The sequence below is a fragment of the Camelus ferus genome, chromosome 7 (assembly GCF_009834535.1).
Source record: "Camelus ferus isolate YT-003-E chromosome 7, BCGSAC_Cfer_1.0, whole genome shotgun sequence".
Lineage (NCBI taxonomy): Eukaryota > Metazoa > Chordata > Mammalia > Artiodactyla > Camelidae > Camelus > Camelus ferus.
This window is the reverse complement of record NC_045702.1, coordinates 55,168,104-55,191,384: the sequence shown is the minus strand read 5'-3', so window position 1 is coordinate 55,191,384 and position 23,281 is coordinate 55,168,104. Positions and strand designations below refer to the sequence as shown.

The 23,281-nt window shown below is 34.0% G+C and overlaps 1 protein-coding gene and 1 pseudogene across 2 annotated transcripts in view; one reads left to right on the top strand and one right to left on the bottom strand.

Moving 5' to 3' along the window:
• THSD7A (thrombospondin type 1 domain containing 7A) overlaps positions 1–23,281 on the bottom strand; it is a 362,680-nt gene that overhangs the window by 304,453 nt on the left and 34,946 nt on the right.
• LOC102516176 lies at positions 8,673–9,996 on the top strand (annotated as a pseudogene). Its single transcript, XR_001367525.2, has one exon. The product of XR_001367525.2 is annotated as a hsc70-interacting protein-like (transcript).

The following is a 23,281-nucleotide window of genomic DNA, read 5'->3' as shown; positions in this document are numbered from 1 at the left end:
TTTTTACTGGGCGGCCCAGGTGAAAAATGATTATGCTTCGTGAAGGAAGTGAACCATGCTGAATTGACATAATTTGGCTATAGGGATGGTACCAACATAAAGAAAATCATAGGAATAAGTACACACTCTGAGCAGTAAGAGATCACAATATTTCCAGAAACATGACATAAATTTGGATTGCTTTAATGAGGCCAGTGAACGGAAGGGCTTGAAACATACAAAAAGAACTGAAATTTACTATGGTGAGTGTCAAGTCTCAAGGATAAGTAACATGCCCAAAGTCACACAAGGCTTAACCTGGGATTTAAACCCAAGATTCCTAAATTCACACTCTTTCTACTCCTTTAAGCAAGTCTTCAAACTTTTAACTTGAGGAATACTGAAAATGTGTAAAATCAAAATTGAACCTCACTGCTTCTTATTTATCATCTGGTTGTGATTTTCGGAGGAAGCTGTCAAATTCAAAGGCAGTAAAAGAACAACTGAACCAAGGATAACTGAGATAAAAATGTAATTTAAAAAGAAATGATCAGATTCAACAATCATTTTAAGAATTAGGATGGGGGAAGGGAAATAAATAAACCCAGTTTCTGTTTTAAGTTGTCATTTAAAACTTTCATTCCTCTTTCAAGTAATTAAATTAGTAAAAATCAGATCCTTTGCCCATTGCCTCAATTTTATTTCCATTAAAGAGAAATAAATTGAATAGTGGTATTTTTGTTTAAAGAATATACCTACTCTAATAATATAAAATTCTCAATTTAAATCGTTGTGGTTGACATGTTGTGAGAACACATTCTAAGAACTCCTACATTGTCTAGCAGATGAAGTGCTCAGATGCACAACTCAGAAACTGTACATCAATTTCTAAGAAATTCTCACAGAAAATTCACATCCTTTCAGCTGAAAAGGGAAACCTTTATGCGTGTCACTTGCACTCGCAGTGACTGCCAGAAGACTTGGACGTTGCTATTAATAAGGATCCCTGCTGTTGCTGCACTTGTGATTTATCATCTTCACGTCTAAGTGGGAGGAGGTCAGATCAGACAGAGGAAGCTATTCATTCAAAGGTGGCATTTCTCCTTCCACAGCCAGTGCTTTAAAACACAGTAATTCACAGCTAATTAATGGTTGTCTTTCGTGTCATTAGAATTTTGTTTATTGAGTTTACAATACAAGCTGCTACTTTCTAATATAATTCAAGAACATTATCATTAAGGTTGAAAGTGTGCCTCTGCAATTAGGAGCCCTGACTCTTCTCCCATATTGAAGAAATTAGCTACTACATCAAGTAGCCTGATCCTTTATTCAAAGGGTAAAGATCAAGAAATTTCATGATTTAAAACATTGTGCTACACATATTATTGGCTTCCCAAACTCTAATTAATAGTCAGTGACATTTGTTTACCTATTCTCTTTCATTAATATTTATGAAAGTATACAAATATTTTATAGGCCTAATAGATGAGATATGGAGCAATGCTTTATTGACTTTTGTTATCTTTACAAGGCAGCTCAATAATAAATAGTTGAGGTGTTTAGACTGTAACACTGAACCTAGTCTTACTGGTACTCTGTTTCCTTATCTCTTAGACCTGAAATACATAGCAACTGGAAATAAATTTATCATCCACTGGGAAAATTCATCTAGGTCTGAGAAATCAAATTTATATTCTGCATGTTCTTTTAAGTATTTCATCAATTCTGGGATGAGTTCAATGGAGAGCAGTATTTCTTTCAGAATACCAAATAATTAAGAATAAACACTGCACTCCCTTTTGTAATCTAATACTATCAATTCTGGCTTCAGATTTTATTTTCAGTTACTGCATTTTAATATATTCCTCTTAGTATATAATGTGTTTTCTTGATGATACAGTTCATCTTGGGGACTGTCATTTCACTCCAGAGACAAACTAAATCATGGTAACTTGAAGATTAACTACAAAGTGATACGAAAACTCACTTATTATCTCCTATGAAACACTCAGAGTTGTACTGATAGAGATCTATCTGCCCAATCCTTTGCTGTGGTCACCAACCAATACCTCTACATTGCACTTAGGGATCTCGTCCGAAAGTTCCTCTTGCCTATTTTATATGATATTCGAGCTGTCTATAAAGAATCACCAGGGTCTTGATTTTTCAAAATTCAAGTTTTAGGTACAATTAATGAATGATAGAATATCCCATCATTAAATAAACTTCACCCATATTGCTAACTTTTGATAGCACCTACTACCTTCTTCCCCACACAACCACTTGGAATGAAAACTAGTTGTCAGGCCTTTAATACAGACTAGATTGACATGGCCTAAAACTATGCAACACTTTGAAGGGTCTTACACTTTCCTTCCAGAGATGCCCTGATTTTTAAGGAACCCAGAACTAATACACAGCTAATGATCTTTCACATACTAGGTTGAATATTGGCAATAAATGTCTTTAATACAACAAGTGTCCTGTTAAAAATAGTTCAGAAGGAGATCTTTATTCGACCTTAACGTAATTGATCTACGGGATTAAAATTAAGCCCTACATTCATACTGACTAATGTGCCAAAACATGGGGCAATAAACTTATTAAGCAAGCCTCTTCCTGACATCAAAAGATTGACTAATGAATGTACATTTGTTTTCAATTAAAATAAGCAGATTAATATGTGTTTATATCAATTTTTATGATACCATGTTTAATTGACCTTTAACTGGAAACTGTATTCACTTGCTATTTTCATTTGTTGCATTCATCGTTTTATTTTGCACACATTTATTTTGGAATAATTACAGAATTACAAAAAAGTTTAAAAAATTGTATAGACTTCAAACATAATCTTTACAGTTTCTTCTAATATTAACATCTTATATTATCATGGTACTTTGTCAAAACTGAGAAACCAACATTTGTAAATTACTACTGACTGAGTTCGAGACTTCATAAATTTTTCCTTTAATATCATTTTACTGTTTTTTTTTTTCCCCAAGATCCAATTTAGGATTACTTCATTGTATTTAGTTGTCATGTCCTCTTTAGGACACTCTTTACTATGACAGTTCTTCAGTATTTTTTTTTTTTTTGATGACATTGACAGTTATGAGAAGTATGAGTCACATACTTTACAGAATGTTCCTTAATTTGGGTTTATCTGATGCTTTTCTCATGATTAGTTTGTGGTTATTGGTTTTCTGAACAAACACCTCAAAGATGGAGTGCCTTTCTCATCTCAATATGTAAGTGGCACATCATTTCAGCTTGACATCATTAGGAATGTTAACCTTGATTATTTGTCTAAGGTGGTGCTTGCCAGCATTCTCTACCATAAAACGATTATTTTTCCTTATCCATATGCCATTATTTGGAAGTGTCATTAAGTTCACCCCACATTCTAGGAGGTGGTTTAAATTCCACCTTCTGGGGGAAGGGAGTAGTGATCTAATAGGTTACAAGGAAGATTTGACCCTTCTCTCCTGCCCATATTTTAAAAATATGACAATATTGATTATCATCAATACCTCATGTCAGTGGTGTCTATCTTCCCAAAGTGAGTATCATTCAATCACATATGAGTATCTTTAATTACAAAGAAATGAGAAATTTGTAGTGAATATTTTGATAGTTTTACCAATTACTGGCCTCTTTACCTTCCCATAAGAGAAAGGAAATATATTTTCTCCTTTTCAAATGACTAGTTTTCATATTTTAATGAAAAAAGAGTACACATAAAAGTAAGAATCTAAAATATTTTTAGTAGACTTGGTTACCTGCTATGAGAAAATCCCATTATACTTTAGCATTTCTTATAATCATTTTTATTAATTGTTCATACTTTAAAGAGACCCTGTGAGACAGCCCTATTCATGAGTGCAAAGATGTACACTTGGCCTGCTGCTCTAAGCCTAGGTGAGTTTACTTGTGATTCTCAGAACTTACACATCTCTCTTTAAGCAAGTTTAAATTAAAAACAAAGTGAATTTAGAAATACTGAAACAGAGAAATTTAATCAAATGGACACAAATATACTTATTGTGATCTAAATTAGTTTTATCGATTTGGCTTCTAGAATTTATTCACTGACTCACTTCATGTGTTTTAAGTCTAGCACATGTCAAACTTTGTGGTAGGTGCTGGAGACGTATGTGGGGAAGACAGTCTCTACCTATAAGAAAATGATTACCTAGTGTGGGTAGACAGACACAGTAAATGAACAATGAATTCTACAGTGAGTATGTGCTATTGTAAATATGGAAAAGGGGAGCTTTGGTGGCACAAAGCCCTAAGAGTTTACTTTCTCTGGTAGACCATGGAAAAACATTTTAAAGAAAGTGACCTATACTCTGAGCCTTAAGAGAGGCATTAACCCACAGAACAATCAACAAGTAGAGATTCCTGGCAGACAGAAAAGTATATAACAAGGCAAAATGATATCCACGTAACAGGCCATATTCAGGGAAATAGTTTTTGCATGTCAGAATATGTATGGAGGCTGCATAAAAGAAGGCTGAGGAAGAGACTAGTGGCCAAATGACAAATGGACCTATGCCATGTGAAGGAATTTTTGCTTTGACCTAAAAGCTAAGCTTTATATAGTATCATTTTTAAGAGCAGTCTGGCACAGTGTCAAGACTCAGAGCCCACGCAGAATGTAACTGAAGTACAGAGCACATGATCATAGCAATGGAAATGAAGGAAGGTGAGTCATTTGCTAATTTGTTTAGAAGAACAGGTTTCTCTTTGGGAAATGCTTGAGTAGGAGCAGAATGAGATTAAGGTTCAGATAATGGAGGTGACCATCAAACTTGTTCATGAATACGGCTAGTAGGTGATTGGAGATGAAGCTGTTTCCTGACTTACGCAAGGCAACTTGTCCTTAAAAACACTTTTAGGGCAAAGTGTTAGGAGAAGTTTTAAAAGTATTTGCCATTTAAATTACTAGCACACAAATAGTTGAATAGTAAAGAAAAACAAACATGTATTCTAGATATTTCTGCAAAAGGCTTTAATTCACTCCCCCTCCAAAATAAAACTCAGAACAAAGTCAAGGGAAATCACCAAAAGACATCCAAATGATGTACAAGATTATTAAAATTATAAATTTCCAAACTATGCACACTGTTATTAGAGTTAAGGATTAACATATAATTTGCTGGGTCCAGTGGAAACTAAAAATGCAGGACCCTTTTTTAAAAACCAAGAAGTGCTAATATCAGAAATAAAAGAGGAAACATCACCATAGATTCCATAAGAATTAAAAGGAGAATAAAGGCATTCTATAAATAGGTCTGTGCTCATATATTTTATAACTTAGATGAAATGGACCAATTCTTTAAAAAACATACATCTTCTGAAACACACACAAGAGGAAATAGACAGTCTGAATAGGCCTATATCTATAAAAGAAATTGAATTAATTATTGATAATTTTCCAAAACAGAAATTACTAGGCCAAGATGAGTTCACTGGTGAAGTCTATCAAACATTTAAGTAAGAAAGTATGCCAGTTCTCTACAATGTCTTTCAGAAGAGAGAAGTAGAGGTAACACTTCCTATCTCACTATATGAGGCTAACATTACTCTAATACCAGTATCAGACAAAGATATTACAAGAAAACTACTCACCAATATTGCTTATGAATATAGATGCAAAAACGTTCAACAAAGGTTATCATCTCAAATCCAAAACAAGTATAAAAAGATAAACCACAGTCAAGCAGGATCTATCCCAAGTATGCAAGGCTGGTTCAACACTGGAAATTCAACTACTATAATCCATCACATCAACCATCATTAAAAAAAAAAATCACAGGACCAAATCAATAGCTTTGTCAGAAAAAGCACATGACAAAATCCAACACCCATTCATGATAAAAACTCTTACGCTAGGTATATGAGGAAATTTCTTACCTTGATAAAGATTACAAAAAACCTACAGCTAACCTCATACTTAATGGTGAAAAATTAGTTTTCCCTCTGAGATCAGTTACAAGGCAAGGCTTTTAATTTTTTTTATTGAAGTATAGTTGACTTACAGTTTTGTATGGTTTCAGGTATACAGCAGAGAGATTCAGGTATACATACATATATTCTTTTTCAGATTCTTTTCCATTATATATTATTATAAGATATTGAATATAGTTCTATGTGCTATACATTAGGTATCTGTTGTTTATCTGTTTTATATATAGTAGTGTGTATATGTTAATCCCAAACTCCTAATTTATCCCTCCCCTCCTTTCCCCTTTGGTAATCATTAATTTGTTTTCTATGTCTGTGAGTCTATTTCTGTTTTGTCTATTTCTCTTTCTCTGTTGAATTTACTTCAGTTAATATGGTAATCTCTTGGTGCATCTATGTTGCTGCAAATGATATTGTTTCATTCTTTTCTATGGCTGAGTAATATTTCATCGTGTGTGTGTTACTGTAATTCCTACTAAAAGCATGAATATTAAAACTATGAGGTCACAGGAAAAATCATAAATCCAAGAACATCATCATATAGATGTGTTAGTCTGTGCCCTCCCTGAAGGAAATTCCAAAATGGGATTGGACTTGCAAGACGTTTATAGAGAAAAATGCTAACTAAGATTAAAAGGGAAGGAGCAGAAGTAATGGGAAGCCTTTGAGACCCTAAAGTAGTTCTCCTACATACAACAGAAATAGGGGAAAGGACTGGGTAGAAAAAGCCTCAGAGTGCAGCACAACTCTGAAAAAGTCTGTCAGGCTAACAGGAAGTGTTTGGACCAGTCTTATATGGAAGAATTCCAAATTGACATCTACAGCTCCAACCTTTCCCTTTAATTTCTGAATCATATATCCATTACCTACTTGGCATCTCCATTTTAATATCCCATACACATTCCTAACTTAATATGTCCGAAATAGACCTTTTATTTCCCCTGTAAATCTGCTCCTCTCGCACTCTTCCCTCTCTAAATGAAAACTTCAACCTTTCAATTGTTGACTTCTCATTCTTTCTCATTTTATCATATCTAGTCCACGAGCACAAGGTGTTGAGTTTACCTTCAAAATATATCGATTTCTTACACATTCAGGAAATATGTATTCAGCCCCTCATCTTTAGTAGGTACTGTTTGGGAAACAGTGTGGGAAAGTGTGCGGGAAACAGAGCCAATAAAGCCTGTCCTCCTGCAGCTTGCATTAGACTGAGGCAAAGTCCACAGAGAAAGCAACGTAAACGTAACTTGTTATGTAGTTGTCTGTCAAACTAATAGCACAGTTTCTTCCCTACCTGCTAACTCCTATCTTTGTTTAGGATACCCAGCTCCCAGATTCCACCACTCCGATATTAGAAGCTAGAGATTACTGACTGCTCATGGAGGTTTGAGAACTTTAGACTTACTTTGATACACACTGGGGATCTGGATCTCGCTTTTGAGTCCAGAAGAAAACATGATGGGGGCGAGGTGAAGGGTGTGGTTAGGCTACGTTGTCAGGTACTAGTCAATGGTGAAATTCAAAATCATGTTTGTGAAGAAAAGAACACAGTAGAAATAATATGAATACTAAGAATCAGACTAGAAGACAAGGAAAGGCTTTAATCATGATAACTGAACACAGCCTTAGAAGTTAGGAAGAAGAAGAACGTGGTGCAAGGGAAAGGGCATATTTTTATACTGCAGTCTGTGTAAGCCTGGGTTTGAAGTCATCCTTTGTTTAAATAGTATTAATTGAACTTTTTTTTACATGCCAAGAACTTGCCTAGATACTTGGTATATTATAATGAACAAGTACAATGTCCCTAATCTCATGAAACTTATATTTTAGTGGGAGAAAGACACTGATTACATAAACAAGTAATACGATAACAGATGTAGGAAAGAGGAAGAAATATAAAGTGGGGTCATACTGTAGAAACTGATGGGGGAAGGTGCTATTTTAAGTAGAATGGGCATTGAAGATCTCTCTGAGAGGGTAATATTAAGTTGGACAAAACAGAGGGGATAGGAGATACAAAAACACTGAGATGGAAACATCCTTGGCTTACCAAGGAATAGTAAGGAAGTGGTTGTGACTGGAGACTAAAATAGATGGGAGAATGGCAGGAGAGATCAGAGAGTCAAATGATGCAGCAGTCAAACCATGCACGGCTTAGATAATCATGGAAAGGAATACGGATTTTTAGAGAAATGAGATGTCACTAGAAGTTCTTAAGGATAACTTAATTATACTTAAAAAGAATGACACTTATTTCTTTGTTGATAATAAACTCTGGGACAGGAGCAAAAATGACTTTACAGAAATCTAACTTCCTACTTTATTTTTCTTTTGCTCTAAACAATTACCACATAACATTTCACCAAGTAAGTAGACTGAGAGTAGAGGTACTTGTTTGTTGTTAATTGGCAGATTAGAAGCTGACTTTTTTGATTCTCCTGAATGTTAATATTCTTATTCCTTTTGTCCACTGCAACATTTCTTATTACTTCGAGTAAAAATCTGTTACGGGTTTTTATAAAAGATGTGTAATATGTGAATATCTGATACTGTCTTACCTCCAGAGGCTAATAAAGTGTTAATTACTGATTTTTGGATTAGTATAAATGATTTACAGATAAGCTTAACTATTTGTAAAATAGGTCAATTAGAATAACAACAACAGCAACAACAACTATCCCCTTTACACGGTCACGCTGAACTAGAGCCGGGGCCTGGAATCGGGCCGAAGCTTCCGCCGCGCCCGCCGCCTCCCGACCATGGACCCCCGCAAAGTGAGCGAGCTTCGAGCCTTCGTGAAAATGTGTAAGCAGGACCCAAGCGTTCTGCACACCAAAGAAATGCGCTTCCTGAGGGAGTGAGTGGAGAGCATGGGGGGTAAGATACCACCTGCTACTCACAAAACTAAATCAGAAGAAAATACCCAGGAAGAAAAAACAGATAGTAAGAAGGCGGAGGAAAACATAAAGGCAGACGAACCATCAGTGAGGAAAGTGATCTAGAAGTTGACAATGAAGGTGATTGAACCAGACACTGATGCCCCTCAAGAAATGGGTGATGAAAATGTAGAGGTAACCGAGGAGATGATGGATCAGGCAAATGATAAAAAAAGTGGCTGCCATTGATTCCCTAAATGAAGGTGAACTACAGAAAGCCACTGACTTGTTTACAGATGCCATCAAGCTAAACCCTCGCTTGGCCATTTTACACGCCAAGAGAGCCAGTGTCTTCATCCAATTACAGAAGCCAAATGCTGCCATCCGAGACTGTGACAGAGCTATTGAAATAAATCCTGATTCAGCTCAGCCATACAAGTGGCGAGGGAAAGCACACAGACTTCTGGGCCATTGGGAAGAAGCAGCCCATGATCTTGCCCTTGACTGTAAACTGGATTATGATGAAGATGCTAGTGCAATGCTCAAAGAAGTTCAACCAAGGGCCCAGAAAATTGCTGAACATCGGGGAAAGTATGAGAGAAAACGTGAAGAGCGGGAAATCAAAGAATAGAAAGAGTTAAGAAGGCTCGGGAAGAACATGAGACAGCCCAGAGGGAGGAAGAAGCCAGACGACAATCAGGAGCTCAATATGGCTCTTTTCCAGGTGGTTTTTCTGGGGGAATGCCTGGTAATTTTCCTGGAGGAATGCCTGGTATGGGAGGCGGCATGCCTGGGATGGCAGGAATGCCTGGGCTCAATGAAATTCTTAGTAATCCAGAGGTTCTTGCAGCCATGCAGGATCCAGAAGTTATGGTGGCCTTCCAGGATGTGGCCCAGAACCCAGCCAATATGTCAAAATATCAGAGCAACCCAAAGGTTTTGAATCTCATCAGTAAATTGTCAGCCAAATTTGGAGGTCAAGCATAATGCCCTTCTGACAAATACAAGCCCTTGCTGAAGGAAAAGCAACTGAGATCACCTAATGGATGTCACAATAATACAAACCAGTGTACCTCTGACCTTCTCGTGAAGGAAGCTGGGGTGCTTTGAAGATAATCCCTACCCCTCTGCCCCAAATGCAGCTGAAGCATTTTACAGTGGTTTGCCATTAGGATATTCATTCAGATAATGTTTTCCTACTAGGAATTAAAAACTTTAAACAATTTTTAAAACTTAAAAATATTTAAAACAAATTAAAAGGGTGTGTTAATCCCTAAAATAATAATAACAACAACAACAACAACAACTATATATCATTTTTTACTAACCACTTACTGTTGCTGGGCAAAAAGTTAACATTTTATACGTGTGTTTGTATATTTATGTTTATATTAGGTTTCATTTTTATTGTCACAAAGTCTGTAAGTAATAGGCGCATTTATTATTCTCATTTTGCTGAGATGAAACAGGGACTTAATGGTGGTTACATAACTAATCCAAGGTCACATATAGAGAAAGTGGTGAACAATGGACTGTGTCCCACACTCTGAATCTAAAGCCAGTAGGCTTAAGCTGTATCAGCTTGAAGGAAGAATTTTGGGTTGAGATTATCCCTAAAATACATCATGCCCTGTATCTGATAATATGGTGGAACTGGTATCTAGAGAAATTCTCTTAGCATAGAGCACCTAAAAATTCTAGATGAAATACAACATACATATTTTTAAATGCATGGCTGAGCTAACAGAAAAGGGAAATTCTCAGATGGAGAAGTGATGAGAAAACATGAACTCAGTGAGAAAAGAAGACGCTAAAATCTGTATTTGCCAGAGATATCTTTTCATTCATCTTTGATGGTATAGGCTTTGGCTTTAAAGGTTAAAGATGTACTCAATCTATGACAGAATCTTAAAAGCAGCTTACAATGGGAAGTCAAAGACCAGTACAGGATGTCAGGACTCCCACCTGGTGAATCCATCAGTCAGTACACTAAAGACAGAGGGTAAAGATACTTTTCTGTCACATCATTGTTTCTGTTTAAAAGGAATAAAGAAAAAAAGTTTCACATGAGAATTCATAACCACAAATCTGACTTTAAAGAGGTGGGATTGGAATTCATACTACTTGTACGGTCTAAAACTGTAGCTGACAATGTTTTTCTGCAAATGGCCAGATAGCAAATATTTTAGTTTGTGAACCATATGGTTTCTGTTGGAGCCACTCAATTCTGCCATTGTAGTAGAAAAAGCAGCCAAGAACAAAATAGAACTGTGGCTGTGTTCCAATAAAACTTTATTCATAAAATCAATCAGCAGGCTAAATTTGCTCTGCAGGCTGTAATTTGCTGACCTCTGGCCAAAAGTACCTGAAGTGAAACATTAGCTTTAAGAGATCCCATGCTGGTAATGATGCAGGGATCTGGCAAAGCAAAACAGAAATCACTTTTGGAGAAAATACTTCAAACACAGGCTTCACAGAATTCCCATAAATAATGTTCCAAGGAACGTAAGTTAAACAGGAAAGGAACAACCATGAACAAAAGTCAACAAAAACAATATACAAGGAGAATGAGAAGGTCTGATATCTCTAATCAGTGTTCTGAAGTAGAATGACTAAGAATTTTTCAGAATTCATAAAAGATACCAGTTCTCAGATTCAGGAAATCAAGTGAATTTTTAGAAGAATTTTTTTTAAAAAGTCGCATCTAGAACATAACACCAAACCAAAGGAACACATTAAATTTTCTCAAAGTTCTAAGATAAAAAATCTGCCATCCTAGAGTTGTATACTGTGAAAGGCATTATTTCATAATAGTGAACTAAAGACATTTTCAGGTTCCCTACTAATTGAGACAGTTTACCAACTATATATTTTTACTAACAGAACTTCTAAACAACATACTTCAAGATCAGAGAAACAGTACATATACGTGGGTAGATTTACCCACTACTGACTATACAAGAATACCTCGTTTTATTGCACTTTGGTTTACCACACTTTATAGACACTGTGTTTCTTACAAAGTGAAGGTTTATGATAACCCTGCATCAATGAAATCTACTGCCACCATTTTTTCAACATTATTTTAAAATTAAGGTATGTACATTGTTCTTTTTTAGACATAATGCTTTTGCACACTTAAGACTACGATACAGCGTAAGCATAACTTTTGTAGGCATTGGGAAACCAAAAAATTCCTGTGACTTTATTTTGATATTTGCTTTAATGTAGTAATCTGGAACTGAAGCTGCAATATCTCCAAGAAATGCCTGTATAAAGGATTAGCAAGAATACTTAATATTTGGGGAATAAAAAATGCAAAATTAAATATGATAAACAGTATCAAAATAAGTTGGGAAGGGGTGATTTGACTTAAAGCAGTCTAAGACACTTGCATTTTGGGGGATGGTGATTAACTTTAGAATTTATAAGTTTAAATATTTCTGATAAAATATCTTTTATGACTACACAATAGCTAAAATGTGTAAAAATTCCAAACTAGATGATCAAAAAAACAATTAAATGATGTTTGGGGAGATTTAGAGGATTACGTACATTTACACAGAGACAGGAATAAATATATGTTGGAAATAAGAACATTCAGTAATATTTACTGGATAGTCAGGTAAAGAATATCAAGGTAGCTGAATTTTGGGTAGAAAAAAAAAAAAACCAGATGTAATTTTGCATTTCATATGTAAACAGTGATACAAGTTTGAATTGCTGTTCATCATTATGTGAACTCTGCAAACCAAAATATCAGTCAACAAATGCAAACATTGTGAAATCCCATCTTCTTGTTGGCTGAGCTTCCAGGAATGACAGAACACCAGCCTCACAGGAGGCCAATTATAGCAATGTAGCCTCCAGGCTCCCATAATCACATTTGTAAAAGTCCCCTTCATGGATGGTTTACAGTAGATTTTATTACAGCTTTCATGTTGTCCAGAGATTTTAGAACATACTGTGCTAATAATATCAGCAAATGACCAATTAAAAACCAGATAAGCAAAATTATTACTTTTAACTGGAAATAATTTTTGAAGTTTTAAACTGTTCTAATATGATAGTAATCATTTATTTTTAAATACTTAAAAGCTAATTACCCACTAACTTTACATACTTCAGAACACAAACACTATTCAAGTATAGTATTCTAATTTATAATTCAAATACAAACTTATCATATTGCTAAGATGATGATAAGATACAAACATGTCTAACACAAAATCATAAGCATGTCAAACCGACAAAAAAAATGTGGTGCCAGACCTTGAAGGTTTAATTGCTGTTTCTGAAATTTGAGGAAAACTTCAATCACATCAAACACTGTTTAAGACTTTTATACTCAATTTTTTTTAAGTAAATCCATTTCTAAATACAAAAGTTGCCCTAGGTGTTAATTAACAAAACATATTTCATTATTGGTTAAACAAGATTAAAAAAATCAAGGCTTTTTTCATGGAAAAGGGAAATCCAAAATCTGTCAATCTAAAGTTGAAAAAGATGTAATGTCTTTACCAATACTATTTTGGTCAATATAAACATTTGCAGATAGAAACACCTTGTTAGAGCTTATTTCACAGAGATGCTTTTAACATGGATTTTTTTTTTATAAGAGGCATCATCTTATTGTATATATAAAGTGTGTCCTTGGGGAGACCCTATTAACATGTGAATGAGAAGTAATTCCCTATGTAAGAGCTGCAAACTGAAATTTTAAAGCCTCTTATCTTTGATCAAACACACTTCAAAACTTTCTCCCTTTTGATATCAACTATGTTTCTACCTAGTGTCATCCCATCCCCCTGTTCAAAATTCTTTATTGTGTCCCTATCACTGACCCAAAAAAATCATAAAGAAAATTTTGTGTAACAGATAAGGCCATTTTGAATTGTTTCAGTACCTTCCTGTGTGACTGTTTTTTTTTTTTTTTTTCAAAACAAATGATGCTCCTACCATACTTGTAACCAAATCATCACACAGCCAGATACAAACTCATGCTGTTCTCTCTGCCCCACATGCCTTCTCCCATCTCTGTCCTTATCTACCTTATTGACTCTATTCAACTTTCAAGTCTCATCTAAAATGTCACTTCTTGGGGTAATTTCTGGCTGTCTATATCTAGTAGGTGCTTCTTCCTTTGTGCTCATAGGAATTAAAAATATTTTTACATGTATTGTTATGTGTTAACACGTGTATGTATACATGTATGTACACATAAATGCACAGGTATATCTGTATATGTATCTACACTTACAGTTATCTATATAATGTATGTGTATATATTTTTATATTAATAAAACCTAACATAGCATAGTATCTGAAAACAGTCTACTCAAAAAGTCAAGTAGATCTATTAATAAAGCTTGCTAGCTCTTCTAATTTAGTTTCACAATAAACAGTTTTTACCACCTTGACTCATCCTTAGGACATAATTTCTCTTAATGATTATAGCAATATTTGCAGCTAGTGATTAAATATTATTCCTGCCTTTCCAGGAGAAAACACATTTCAATAATGCTATAGTTTTTCTCAGAGCTCTTCTCTACCACTCATTTTATCAGGATGTAAAGATGATGTATTTCACAAAAAAATGTCAGTTGTAACAATAACATAAAATTTGCTCTGTGGAGCAGTTGTAATGAGACTATGCTTAGTATCAAGAGGAACTCAAGTCAGATTTACAAAACTCTTAAAAGAATTTAAACTATATGATCAGCTGGTTATTCATTATATGGTTAAATTTTTCCTCCCTTTATTTTTTCTTCCTTCATTACAACTGAAAATCAGAAAAATGGTATAGATAAATCCTACAATTCTTCATTTTAAATACAAAATTACTAATTTATTATTGTAAGAGATTTAATTCAGTATAACATGATTATTCAACTCTAACTTAAATCTTAGAAATTGAATAATTCACAGTAAGGGAAAAGGTTCTGTCAGTATTTGACAACACAGTTATCTGTTATTAAATACCGTTTGAAATTAAATAAATTATATTCACAAATAATCTACACTATAAAAGTAGATAAGTAAGAAAACAAAGGGAAGGGAAAGAAATTATAATGATCTTATGTAGATTCTCATGTAAACTTCAAGAAAATCAGATCAATATCCTGAAATATTATTAAAATCTAAATCTTGGTTTCATTGTAATTTTGAATAATTGAGTGAACAAATATGGTAAACTAATAGATCATAGTACTTAGAAGAGATTTTAAGTCTACTGACTCAACTCCAGCCTTCTGGTAAATACAGTATTTCTAACGAAGCAAATAAATTTCAGAAAATTAAAGTGAAATTTCAGTAGTTATGTAGTTCATTAAATCTTAAGGTAGGAAAAACTATAAAAAGTAGCAGAAGGATTTCAAGAGGCTAATATGTCGCATCCTAATGTAGGGAGAAATGATTTGAAAGTATGAAAACTCTTAACGATAACCCTGAGAGACAGCAGACACTGTTTAATACACAGAAGTATGTGGGGAAAATAAACTGTAAATTATTTTATCAAAAATTGGTAACAGGAAAAATCCACCAAAAACAAAAATTCATTTTCGTGAAAAACATATATTTGAAAATGAGTAAATCAGGTACAGAAAAAATGCAGATTCATTAATAGAAAATAGTTCAAGGACTTACCAGCTAAAATTTCACTATAAAGAAGACAAACTTTTAAAATCAGTTTTAAGCCCATACAAACATGAACTTTGATGTCCACATCTTAATCTGTTATCTTATCTTAGGACACTTCTTCATAGAATGATGTATATGCTTTAAAATGATAAAGACCCAGAAAAGACTTGCCCAGCTTGGGCACGTGTTAGTGAAACATACCAGTCAACAGCAATAGGAACAGCACTTTTCATGAGTCCCACAGGTAACCAGCTATATATGAAGAAGAGCAAATTATACTAGGTCAGAATTAACAAATGCTTTAACTGCTTAAATGCTGGTTAGGCTAATGAATAATTAAAATATATATGGTTTGTAAAATCATTTCAAGAGAAAGAACTTCAGCTTCAGAACTTAAATTTTGTTTCTCAACTACATTTTCTTGGTTTATTTTAGTCACATATCCTGTCATCATGTGAAAATACTATACATTTCATCTGCTTTGATTCTCCTGAGGAAAGGCTGGTTCCCTTGAGTAGTCTCATACAAATATCTAGCAGCAGTCTTCCATTTTATCCCCAAACTGGTTATGACTCTATAGTTCTTCCCCTTCTAGCCTATATATACCCTGAACGTGTATGACACTTTATGAAGTAAATGCAACTTTCCTTATGGAGAGACCAGAACCTGAGCAACTTAACTGAATAATGATAATTATCTGAGCTTGAGTTCCCATCTCAAAGAATAAACAAAGATGATTTTTTTATCCTAGACAGAAATCTAAACAGTTTGACTTTGTAATGATCTAGCAAAACATATTCCAACCATTGGGTGTGCACCATGTCTGTTCAGTGATACTAGACTCTGGATAAACAGTTAAAAGTGAAAAAAAATGCAACTACTTATGTACAGAAGGACAATGAATTTTAAAAGAAGGTTTATGAAGTCCCATGCCCCTTGACCTTCTCTTATTACTACTGCCTGGTGAACCTTTTCAAGAAGAATGGTATATATCTTTATCTATGACAGTCCATTTAGCAATCACAATATTCCTTTAAGTTAGATAAATTGTCCAGTCACTTAACAGGAAGAAAGGCCAACGTCAACTGCAGCAAAGGTCACTCAATCCAGTTTTGTTCTACATTAAATTGTCATCAGATCTGCACAGCAATTTCATCAATAATGCATCTAACTAGAATGTTCCAAAATTTAGAAATCAACTGCCTGCCCTATGGGAAAAATGAAGTAGGTAAATAAGACACAACTTTCCAAGGCAAAGTCAAGGGTATTGAACCCAAGATCATCCTCTTGCCAAGAGTCTCATTTATCATTTAAACTAAAAATGACTTTTAGAAATAACTCTATTGGTTCACCATTTGTCCTTACAGAGATTACACAGGTCAATGTCACGGGAATTTTGTAAATATGAGTTTGACTTTCTCTGACAAACTAGACAAGCAATGACTATGAGAAAGAAGCAAAGTATATTATGATATTAGGACCTGAATCTAATAATGGGGAGTCTGGCACACAGATCCAGAAAGAGGGGCAATCTACAGGACAACTGACCTGAACTCTTCCAGAGATCAGTCGTCATGAAGAAGAGAAGGAGGTAGAGGGAGGGATTCAGAATGGGGGAGAATAAAGAACTCAGCCACTGCAATGAGTGAGCCTTGGTTTATCCAGGATTAAAGAACAACCAGGTAGCAAAGAGAGTATTTAAGAAAAATTGGGGAAATTAGGAAACGTGAAAATGTGGGAAATTTGAAGCTGTTACTTATTGTCTTATGTATGATGATGATGATGTAGCTTTGCATAAGAAGGTCTTGGTTTCTGGGAAACGCAAACTGAAATGTTTAGGGGTGAGTGTCATGATGTTTGTAGAGAACTTTCAATGACCTGGCAGAGTGGAAGAGTGTGTGTATCTTTGTGTGTGTAGACTGAGCAATCATGGGAAGAGATAAATAGCTCATGAATCTAAGGGAAGAGTGTACAAGGGTACACTGCATATTATTTCAACTTTTCCATGTTTTAAGACATTTTTATTTCTTTAAATCAGATCATGTTATTCGTCTGCTCAAAAATCTGTACTGGTATGCCATTTTATTTGGAATTATGCCATTCTTTATAGTGGCCCACAAAGTCCAGCATGATCTGATTCCTCATAATCTCTCTGACCTCTTTGCCGGTAATTCTCCCCTTTTCATTAAATAACTCCAGCCACTCTGGCATTTTTGTTGCTTCTCAAACACATCATGTACCCCTTTACATTAGCTTACATTGGCATGAAAACCTTATTCCTCTAGATGTATTCATTCCTCATTTAAAGACATGTCAATTGCACCTAGTCTAACCACCTTATTTAAAATCGTAACTCAGCTGCAACACACTATTAACCTCCTGTACATCTTTTTTATATCACTTCTCAAGTTGCTACATAGTTGATTACACAAAATGTTCACTTTTACTGTATGCAACACCCCAAAGTAAGCTCCGAAAGGGATGCATTTTGAGGTTTCCGGTTCACTGAAAAACCTAGAAGAGTTCCTGGCACATAACGGATTCTTACTTAATTCTTGTTGAAAGTTGAATGAAGAAAAGCTTTATGGCTTTTCTTGTAGTTAGAAAATGAAAGATCCTAGTGCAATTTTGTGGTAGAACACAATAGGTTCGGGAAAATAAATGCCCAAGTAGGAAACAGTTCAGCAGAGAGACACAGAAGTCTGGGAGGAGATCCAAGGAATAAGGAGATGGAATGAGAGATGACCTCGAGATATCTTAGATATTTGCTCACTTTTACAATATGAATGAGCTGAAAAGGGAGTGATAAATATACTGTCTATTCTCTAAATATTTTGTAACATGATGAAGCTCACTTACAATAAAAGGATTTAGAATAAATGTAATCCAGTGAGAAGCTCATGAAGTATTTGATAAATATGCAAGAAATATTTAATCAGAATTTAAAAAACAGTATCACAGTACTTTATTTTAGCACTAAATGCAGTAGTTACAAGAAAGTGCAATTTAAGATTAGAATAATATAAATATCCAGTTTTTTAAAATGTTGCTTGTTGACATTAACTTTTAAAATGCCTGAAATTAATAATTGCTATATATTACAAGTAATCATGAAAGTGTTTTTAGATTAAAGAAGAAATTGCCAAAATTAGGAACACTTCTGGTATTTACATCTAGGCATTTACTACCTCCCTGCGCATGTAATCTTAATTCAGCTGATTTATTAGTTTTGGCAGGAGTTCTTGAGTTCCTACTATTTACAAAGTACTACCTGTAGCTTTTCTATTCATTTATATCAAATAGATACTTCTATTTATCTTTTTATTTATATCTAGTTGACTTATTTATACTAATATTTACATATTTAGTTTTACTCACTAGTAGTTTAATTATAAATGAGAAATATTTCACTAAGTCCTCCTCTTTAATAATATGTCAAAAGACATGTGTTAAAAGTTTGCTCTCTGTAATTGTGATCTAAACATTCATTCCACTATTCCACATATGTTCATTCTTCTTTTACATACGGAATCAACAATTCTCTGATCTTTATCCATATTTAAAAAGAATTAAAAAATACTTGAAGAAAAAACTAGCATCAAATTGTTACCATGAATACATTTATAAAATTATTTTATTTCAATCACATTTTATCATTCCCAAAGACTTATTTAATCTATAAAACGATCAAAGCTAGATCAGTTAATTTTAAGTGATTAGTATTTAAGTAATTAATGTTGTACTTAGAAGCCAAATCAAATATTTATTTTGCTAAAATGAATAATAAAATTCCAAGAATTATATTTTAACTGCAGTTATAATAATCTGGCTTAATCTTAGGCTTGCTCAATATTTGATCTTAATGAAATCATTCTATACAAGAAATTATAGAGTATATTTTCTGATTTTCTAGAGTCAAAACTGTACTTTATAAAGGGCATGCTTAGTCCTGACAGTGAGCCACATTTTACCAATGTTTTCCAGGAAAAGGTCTAATATTATCGGTTGGAAATTGACAAATATATTTTCAATCTGACTTTTCAATTTTATTATTACTCACATCTTCCTAAAAATCTCTATTCCACACCAAGGCTTAAATACATTATGAGAAGCAAATCTTAAATAGGATTATCACAGATAATTCTCGATTGTGTGGTTTGAATGATTTGTTTCAAGCTTTCAGTGTTTTGAGAAAAATATGCGTGACATCATTTCCTTCTTAAAAAACAGTGATTGTGTATACTTCACAATAACACTAAAGCAAGGACAATATTTATAGATTAATATTCTTTATCTCCAAATCTACTGAATATGCTGAAATACATCAAGAGCTCTCGGCTAAATAAAACTTACGATACAGTAAAATACAGCATTCTTTGTAATATATTCTATTCTTTAAATCACAGTTATATGTGACAGGAAGAAATGTACTCATATCTAGAAGTCTGCATAATAAATACAGGAACATTTTGAAATGTTTTTGCATTTTCTGAAATTTGTTAATTGGAAGGCAATTCTGACACGTGATACAACATGGATGAACCTTGAAGACACTATGTTAAGTGAAATAAGGTAGCCACAGGAGGACAAATGCTGTGTGATTCGACTTTATGAAGTATCCAGAGCAGTCAAGTTCACAGAGATAGGAAGTAGAATGTAGTTTCCAGGGCCTGGGGGTGGAGGGAATGAGAAGTTGTTGTTTACTGGGTACAGATGCAAGATGAAAAATATTCTGGAGATGGATGATGGTGCTGGTTGCACAACAATGTGAACATACTTACCGCCACAGAAATGTACACTTAAAAATGGTGAAAATGATAAATTATATTAAATTATGTATATTTTACCACGTATGTATATAAAATGATAAATTATATAAAATTACATATATTTTACCACAATTCTAAAAAATACAGACTCAAACTAAATTTCCATAAATTAAATAAAATAACTATGAATATTCAAATATGAGGTAGTTACATATTCTCTAAATATTCCCCCAAAATGCCCTCACTACTGTAATTATAAAGGTACATTTGGTAAGGAAAATAAAGTTGATCTGATATTCTTTTAAAAGGTAACCTAAGTAGAGCAGGCTTCCTGTGTAGACATCTTCTGATAGTGAAGCAGATGTTTCCTAAGACGTGACTGGCCCAAGGGAGTTGAAATTTAAATGAAGCAAACTGAAAATGATTCTCTAGATAGCTTCTTTTAGGGGGGAGAAATTTGCCTCTTTCCAGACCACCAAAGATCTGAAACATGAAAGTTAGGGTATGTGTTTCATTTTCTCCTCCAGGGTAGCTAACAAATTTGTAGAAGAAGCTCTCCTGACCTCCCATATGAAATTTTGCCCCAGAGACTGAATCTGCATATGAAAAATCAGTCCCAATAATGAAACACATCAAGGCGCTGTGCCTACAATGCCTGGAAGGAAAATGTTGAAGGCTTTGTAATTTCTCAGAATTCCCAAGAGAAAAAAGGAAAATTAAAAAAACCTTCCCTTTATTATCTGGTCACTCTTCACAACCTCATTTTCTAATAGAGTGGGTGGTCCATTATAGTAAGATCTCATCTTCTGTGTTACGACTTTATATAGAACCTACTTTGAATTCTTATTGTGATGGATGAAGCACTACAACACGTTTGTCTCTTTTGGATTCTCCTGTTTTAATGTTTGCTGTGTTTTGTAAAACATAGGACTTTATGATTCCATTCTTCATACCCGATTTGTAAAATTTTTAAAAATCAGCTTTTGAAAACATTGATATTGTAGCTATTGAACAAACTGATGGCTTTTAATAATCTAGTATTTCAGAGCCAAAGCCAAAAACACATCCTGACCATTACTAAAACTATTTTCATTTAAAAGTCCTAACACTGGAGAGTTTGAAAGTAGTCCATCGCTTAAAAAAACTGAAGCACCAATTGTTGGTGGTTCTCCCTCATCAGGCCCAGTTTAAATTTAAGGCATTCCAGCCACCAATGCCAACCGCTATTACCTCTGAAACACTGCTATGGATGTTACAGTTGATTTAACATCAAAAAGTCTAACTACCCCACATTTGTTCATTTAGGCATTCTTTCTGTGTATATTCTCGGTTGTTACAAAAGCATTAAAAGATATAATTTATCATTTTTGAGAACAGAATGAAAAGTGATGCTTATTTTGCATGACAGCTAATCACCAGAGATAATGTGCAAATGGAGAAATACAAAAAGTAGTATCAATTGCTCAGCTCAATTTCTGAAAAGCCCATTTCCTTGAGAGGATGCAAAGTTACAGTTGTTTCTACCAGCAGAAGGGGACATTTCATGTCATTTGATAATATTTTCAAGAGATTCATTATACTTTTTTTCCCCCAAGGAGACCAAAATTCCATAAAGATAATGCTCACAGGTCCAACAACACAGAGAATATTAAAGCCAGTAGACCCAATAAACTGACAGAAAAGACCATCATTCTGCCCGAATGGTGCCACAAAAGCTGCTACAAATGTAAATTCCGTACACACACACACACACACACATTTTAACTTGTAGCCTTGAGTGACTTGCGGCCAGTACCTAGGATGCAGTATATTCTAATACGATTCAAAGTCTATCTGAAGGGGCAGATCATCCCCCTTACTGGAGACTCACAGCAGGGAATAAAGAAGATGATTCCTAGATCCTACCTATTTGTAAGTCTTCTAAATTTCCAATGTTCATCTAGGGTAAACAGTCCTGTAGAATTCCATACTACTTAAAGTCCATGGATGTAAGGAAGGCATCAGTGAAGTCAAAATCTGCAAATCTATGTTAAATTACTAATATATAACAGGAATTAAATAACTGGTATGGGAATCATGGCTTGCTTCGCTTTTGAACATGGTATACTTTTTCTATCATATTCCTGAATACATTACAGAATGAAAGCTGTTAAAATTGTATCAGTTCCTACAACAAGAAAACCCTTCTCCATGCAGTAGATAAATTAACAGACTTGGGGTGTCAGTTTCTCAATGGGACTTTGGAAAAGATAATCCACTAAACAGATTCCTAGGAGTTCCTAAAAGATAAAAACATCTTTCTCACACATTTCAACACTTGATTCTAACATAAACCCATTCATTATTCCTTACTGGACAATGTTTTACTTAATAACTAACCAAGCTTAACACTTACTTAAAGGGTATCTAGAGTTTCACATCCATGTTTTAAGATTTGTACTTGATTTATCATGTCAACAAAAATAAAGCTCAATCTTACTGAGTCTCTATTTCTGAGGAGATCAAACAAAATGGAAACTGAGAAAGGAAGATGGGAGAGCAGGGAAACAAAAGAAGAGTAACTTTCTTGTGGAAAATTTATCAGCTTAGAAATAAAGTTATCTTTAAAAACTGATGAAGTATTTTTAAAATAATGAAGAATCATGTTTACATTCAGAGATCAAAATTCAAGTCTTATGCCTAGAGAGACAATTAAAAGAAAACAACTGCACACAATTTTTTAGAAACTGTTCTCATGTGAACAGAAATTATCACACTGAAATCATATAATGAGTAATAGATGAATGATTCTACAAATCATATACACAAATAAAATACATATTCTTGTTAATTTATAAACATCATGCAGACTCTGCATTAATAATTTATAAAGCACCTTCACATACATTATGTCATTTTGTCCTTATATCAATCTTATAAATAAGAAAATTAATATTCACATAAAACAAATGTAAACATAAGTGTCATTAACTTTTTGACCGAGGTGTACTATAGAGATTTCCTAGGTTAAGTCTCTAATAAATGTAAAAAGTAAGGATAAGAGAA